The sequence below is a fragment of the Atta colombica genome, unplaced genomic scaffold, assembly GCF_001594045.1.
Source record: "Atta colombica isolate Treedump-2 unplaced genomic scaffold, Acol1.0 scaffold277, whole genome shotgun sequence".
NCBI lineage: Eukaryota > Metazoa > Arthropoda > Insecta > Hymenoptera > Formicidae > Atta > Atta colombica.
Window position 1 is genome coordinate 1032436 of NW_017259378.1, and position 7534 is coordinate 1039969.

Consider the following 7534-nt stretch of genomic DNA (forward strand, 5'->3'; position numbering starts at 1 on the left):
TATATATATATATATACTAATAAGAGGATCCGTTAATTATTGAATCTCTCCGAATCAAGAAAACACAAGAAATTAAATATATTACAATCTTTAAGTGCTAATAATTTGTAAATAAAAAAAATATAAGGAACTTGAAAAATATATAAGTATATACATCACATATTTTCAAGCATATACATTGATTATTAATTCTGTTTGATATCGTGTTGTCATTGTTGGATTAATTTTTGTTGATTTAATAAGAAGATTTTTCTCAGTGATAAAACATTTTGAAGCTTCAGCGAAAACATAAAAGGAGTAGATTAAATTAATACGTGTGAAATAAGAAATATCTTCTGTATTTTTCTATGAAAAAAATAAGTTCAAAAATAGATAGACCTTCTTAATAAAAATTAATTTACATGATAATTAGCAATCTAAGTTTTCCATTACTATTTATATACCATCTTTGCAAATAAAGCATTACGTTAACAAAATGATCGAATGTTAGATATTGTTTGTCACTTGATATGCACGGGGCATGTCTTCGTGCAATGCTGAAAGAATTATTGTTGTAAATCAATGCGAACGTTCCTGCTTTTACCTGTAAATCGTGTGAAACTTTCGAGTTTCTGTAAATATTGAAATTGGTTGCGGTGCCCGATGCGTGCTGCAAGATTCTTCTTAAAGGAAAGACTCGAGGTCTCATGTACGACGCCATTTGCGTCATCGATGAAATGCCGACAATCTATTATACAAAATTAGATAAAGAGTACAAAATTAAAATCAATTTGATACTTAGCTAATTGGTAATTTTACTGGTAATATATCATTGATAGATATATTATTGCAGCGATTACACGCTCAGTCAATTTAAATATTAATGAATTCTCACATCCTGAGGACATAATCATCTTTTATTCCTCTTGGCATATAAAGTGATTACTCGTTGTAAATCTAACTTCAAATTCAAGCTCATTATGAATTTAAAACTCATCACACATACCGAAAGTCAACGAGTGAACATTTTTATGAGCGGAAAACGTTTGTTAACGCGTCGACAATGAGGAAGAAGGGGAGTGAAGAGATGATGAGTGAATCGGTGGACTGAAAGGGAACCGGGGAGTGGTTACGGCCGCGTATCGTAATTCCGTCGCACATTACCATTTAGATTAGTTAGATTTGCAGGTAAACAGGACGCGCGCGGCGATCGCGGAGCACAAACACGAGCGCGCTTGCCGCCCCCGTTGACATTTTAATTTCATCGTGATAATTACTTTCAAACGGATGGCTTTTTAAGTAGATTAAAATATTCCCGTACCGCGCGCACGTCCACATTCGTATAATTAATGCACTTTCGGGCCGCGAGCGCGGTGACGGGGTGCGGATCGGGTGACAGTGGTTGAGGAAGCGGGGATAGCAGACGGGGGATTCGGGGTCAAACCAGGACCAACGATATATTCGTCTGGCGATATATCGCCATTCGTTGGACGAGTTTTAACGACGGGCGCCACGTTTATACGCGCGAGTGATTTTAACTCGATTTTAATTCGGCGTCATACAGCCAGTTGCGCGAATTCATTATCGTTGTTGCAGTCGCGAAATAAAGTCGTCGGGATACGCCGGTAAAACAACGACACTCCACTATTTATTATATTTAGTTATTAGCAAATCTTATCAATTGCCGTGAAGAGTAGATTACACATAGAACATGCAATTTATGTTAGATAGATTGTTAGATATATTGATATTTATTTTTATAAATTATTATACTTATTCAGTTTAAAAAGAATTTTTATTATAACGTATAATTAACGTATAACGTATAATGTATAATTAACGTATAATTAACTGAATCTAATGATTGTAAAATTATTGTTGAAATGAAAAGTAGTAACTAGCCGGAAAACATATAATTAAAACTTTTTTTAAGATAATATTTTTCATTCTTTTTAAATGGAACTATCATAAAGAGATCCTTTAAAAATTTTCGTTTAGGAAATATTGCGTCTTTAGCATGAAGCACTTAGTTAAAGTAGTGAGTATTAAACTCTGGACACATAATGTGAGGCATTAACGACAAGAATCGCGATAAGAATAGCATAGAAATGAGCGATATATAATGGTCGCCTCCCGTTGCACAATGCCACGAAAGAAATAAAAATATCAACCAATTTGATCTCTTATATAGACTGTAGTACATTTTTCCATCTACTTCAAGGTTATAGCACATATAAACAAAATGAAAAATCTGAACGCTGATAGATAGGCTATAAGGCGATAGACACAGAATTCCAACTCGTCAAAAATTTATCTTTAGACTATTGCCTTATTTCATGTTCCTATGTGTATTGGCATTTCCGTATGTTAGATTTCTCTGTTCCTATCACTATCACTATTGCTATTTCTATCGCTATCGCTGTTGCCTTGCATTGTTTAAGGCTTCAGGCTTCGAATCATGTGAAACGATCGATAGAAAATATGAGACAATTATTGCGTTTACCGATAAACAATTTTGTTTATACAATCGGTGCTGTTTTCACACTCTAACTCCATGCTCATCCACTGGGATTTATATCTCCGTTTTTTTATCGCTACTTTTTTTGCTTTGATAACTATGCAATGAAACGAACTATTGGGAAAGAGGGATGGAAAAAGGAGAGATGGGAAAAAGAGAAAGCGAGAGAAAGAAAGAGAGAAAGAGAGTGTTGTGTTTGATAAATATGTGTTTTTTATCATACAATCTTGTTAAAGAAAATTATTCAGTCAACATCACAAAAAATATTTAGATTATATAAAATTAAAAGATGAGGAATACATAATATTTCTTTCGTTAACATCAATTATAATTAATTTGGGACTATCGTTCTCAACATTTTAATTATTATTGGAAGATCAAAGAATAGGTAAAAATATAGATATTTTTGTTGAGATTTAATAACAATAATTGTTAAAGCGATGTAAATTTTCACGAGAAATATTTACACACAATCTTAACGATTATCGTCGGCGATAAATTTTCATGGTTCAAATCCAACAAATTGATGTCGTCGATCGTGTGGCTATTGTAGGGGAATGGTTTAAAACCAAGATCCCTTCCCACCTTTTCCTAAGGGATATGGCAGAAGAGGTTTCGCGACAGACGGGCTGCAGCTCGAGTAAACAATGGCACCATCTCCTTCGGGCTAGGCGTAGGTGGATGGGAACGCTTGTGCACGCGCGCGCGTGTGCGTGAGGTGCTTATTGGGTCCGTCGGGGGTGGGGTGCGCAGAAACAACCCTCTGGCCAAACATCGCAACATCAATCAGCACCAGTCACTCGAGCGCGGACCATTGGCGCCAACATTGCGATATTGCCTGCATTTACATTTGACGAGGAAAAAGATAATGGTAGATGCGATAGTATTGCGCAATGGTGGACCAACGAGTGGCCAGATTAGATTTGAAATTATGCAGAAAGCTGAAAATTATCGAGGTTCATTACGGAAGCTAATTATCACGATGTTACGGCTCGTCTAATTTACTTTATTACGTGCGTCTGTACGTGCATGTATCGTGGTGGAATACGCAGGAAAATTTCATTAAAAAATTCGCGCAATTACAAAATCTGTAATTGATTTTACAAAATCGCGGAGCGCGACAAACTTGCGTGCGGGAATGTAATTGTGTAATTTTCCGTTCGCTTAATCGTTACGGGAGAATAAATTGAAGTACGATGAGGAATGTAAATAATGTATATTTATCAAACGTGGCGGAAATCATGTAACAACTAATTACGAATCGCCTGACGTAAAGAACATTTGTGTATAACGGAAACAAATTGATATTACGCAACACGTCTGTGTTGAATTGACATTTACGAGTGGAGACGTACTAACCGCACCCCAGTTACGCTACTGGCATTTCAAATAGCCTAAGGATATCCTCTGGGTGCCGTATAGATATCCTTTGAGGAATATTCCCGGAACATTAAAAGAACGAACAATAACGCGTATCCTCTCTGCTCTCGAATAAACTAAATGAGAGATATCTTAGAATTATCTGTAATATTCTAGAATACTTTATATAGGAGAAGATTATATACTTGGAGAAATAAATATAAAAGCGTTATAAATACTTATTCAGTTATAAAGATATTTATTATAAGAAAAATATAATATCTGTAGTTGAATTATCTGCTGGAGTTTCTTAAATTGAAGGATCCATTGATAGTTCGGGTGAGAAGTAACCGGCTCTGTTTTGCATAGCATTAGCCCATATTATTGTAAGCCGACACACTTAATTCTCACCCTAACACGCGCCCTAACGATTTATAAGCACACCAGCTTCGAGGATTCAACTGACATGCCATTCGGTATGACATATTCTATTGTTTACGAAAAATTTTAAAAACGTCTCGAATTACGCAAGAACATATCGCATATTCTTTTTTAAGAACTTTGAATTTTGTGATCATTGGAAAATATATATTTACAATTAAATCGTTATTGTAAACGATTTAATTAATTCATATACGATTTATTTAATTAATATAATAATATATTCTTTATTAATTTAAGTATAATCGATGCCAAAAATGAAAACGCGTATATTACTACTGCGTGCTTAGATGTATCGCTTTGTCCCACACGTGACACTTAACAACCGACTGTTTCTTCCCCACGGGTGATACCAGGCAATCAGCTGAGCTTTCGACCCCCTGCTCGCCGCTATGACGTAGATGAAGATGGTAGATCCATTGTTGTCGTAGTGAGTCAGTATTTGGACAAGAGCCCTGTGCTTCTTGCCAACGTGCGATTCAACTTTCAACAGCTTACACCCTAGGATGTCGTTTTTGCAAGCAGTGCCAGAATAGAATCTGCTACATACATCAGTTATGCTCAACTGAAAATGCTGATAATACTACAGAAATCCTTGCAATTGATACAAATACACGATGAGGATTCAAAACGATGAGACGTTAGGCCACATGATGGAGAACAACTAAAATCCGCGGTGCATTTACCTACACGATTTTAGAATCACAATCAGAAACTCTTGAATGTCTATTAAGAAGAATGTGCCGAGAAGAAAACAGGAAAAGATCGCTTGATTGTCATTTGCAGTTTATTTAAATCAAACTTGATAAACGATGACAAAATCTTTTTATATTCAAAAAGATATATCGAGAAATATGGGAACACGAATTGCAGAGAAGCAATAATCTCTATCTCGAGTTAATGCACTATTCACTTATTATGCCATGTTACAGCCGATCGAGAAGCGTCAGCCGAATTAATACTGTGCAACTACTTCCTCGCAAACTTACATCCAACGCGCCGACACTCTCCCTCCATCCCTGCCGTTGAATATCTCTCCTCAGCACTCCGATCAAAGCCCCTTGGGTGTAGACGTTGCAGGCCGTAAGCGAGCTCACGCGCGCGCAATGGTACACGCGCACAGATGTACGTAACATACAGAACTGCAACATATTCATAGTCTCGCATACTTGCCGGGAATAGATTAGGCGTGTGTTGGCGCATTGTCGTAGGGACATATGTAGGCTCTAAGTAGGTTGCGTGTGTTAGTTGCGCAAACATGTCTACGTTGTCAGGCGGGCAGGAAATTACGTCCGCCTTTAGCCGCTCTCTATATTACGCCACCCCCCAGATACACCCGCTCTCTCACGTACATACATACACATATACACAAACACATACGTTAAACTCTTGCGTATCGTCACATACCTCTATCAAGGTTTATGTGTGCATATATATGTTTGTATATATGTGTCGTGTGCACAACCTACCCGGTTTCAGGACGAGGCGGCCTCGTACGTGGGTACCTACCTGCCTGAACCGGAGATACGTGTGTACACAGGCGGCGTGTGTACCGCGCGGTATGGCAGAGATACCTCGGGCTAACAATAATGCGACTAGTTGCAAATGGGACGGATACCCGTATACCTGCCGACGTGACGACGTGTAAGATGGCAGCGGCACATGACGCCGCCTTGAGATCTTGCGAGATCAGCACGTGGACGTGAAGCGCTATTAGCGTTTAGATATCATGCTGCGATATGGCTCACTATCGTGACATCGAATGTCGGCGTGACGTGTAATCGTGAGGAAAGCGAATAAAGCGATGAGAAATTTAACGGTATTACACTATGAAACATGCACTACCGGACAGAATGCAAATGGAGAACGCAGTATTACGTGGAGTGTTTACAGACAATATCGTAAAGAATTGCATTCTTTTTTTGTATTTATCTTATTTAATATTGTATCATATTTTTATTTCTTTTAATCCCTTTAAATTATATCGCAAACATTATGTTTATGTTCATAACAACATGTACTTATAAAATGATGACATCAATATTAACTCTTAGTACACACGATGGATCATTTGTGTTCTGCACATTTCTTTTCCTTGAAAACTAGGAGTATCTGAATGAACAGTGATCTCTATCCTTTTTTTTTATTTTAGAAACTTGCAACATTGCTGTAATGTTTGCAATGTTATTGTAATATTGTTGAAACATTGCAATTGCTGGAATAATTTGTGCTACATAAATAGACACAAATGATCCATTATGTGCAGTAAAGGTCTAGAAAATCATCATATTACTAAGCTTGTGCTACATTGTGCATTGAAGAAAGTTGCGAATTAGAGATTAAAATTCAATTAATTAAAACGGATTAAAATTCAAATTATCTGATTGTTCAAATTCTAATCCTTAATTCGCAATCCTCGATCTTCGTTGCATAATGAAACCTGGACTTTAAGGATTAATTGCGCATAAGTGATCATCGCATGAACGACGATTTTTAATTAATGCTCTAGTATTATTAATAAGAAATTTGACGTCTTCTTAGTCGCTGCAATATTGATTCACAATCTTGTTAGAATCGATCGATGAGATCATAATCAGGTATGATTATGATTTGAAGAATTAAACTAGCTCTCGCTCGCTTTGACAGCGACGAATCACGACAGATTTCCACAGGTGCTCGAAAAGATGGACGTTCTATCCGTGGCCCTTTATCTACGCCGCTTTGGTGCCTACCATTGAATCATTGAACACTTATGTGTGCGGGCGCGCGCGGACCCGTCCAAACATTTCGGACAGCCTAAGGAAACACATTTGCCTGCAGGCAAACAAGCCGCGGAGGTTGTGCGTCTTGTCGCGCAGCCTCCGACTCCAAAGTGGAACGCAGAATGTGTCTGGGATTGTTTGCACTGCAGGACAATATTCCAAGTCTTTTAAAGGACGAGGAGAAAGAGCGGTGTTATTGCGTTTCTCTACGTGCGCGACCTCCTTTCTTCCTTTCGCAGCATTATCACTATCTTTACTTCTGTTTTGCGGACTTAAATGTGCTAGATGAGACTTTTCCCTTGATGTGTATGCGGAATGCAACAAATTGGACTAGTTAGTTTTTATCTGTAATTTTTTATATTTCAAAACGTCCTTTTGTTCTCTTTGAGGAAAATTTTACTCTGCATACTATATATAGCAGATGTTACATGTATTTTATATATATATGTATATATGTATATATATATATATATAT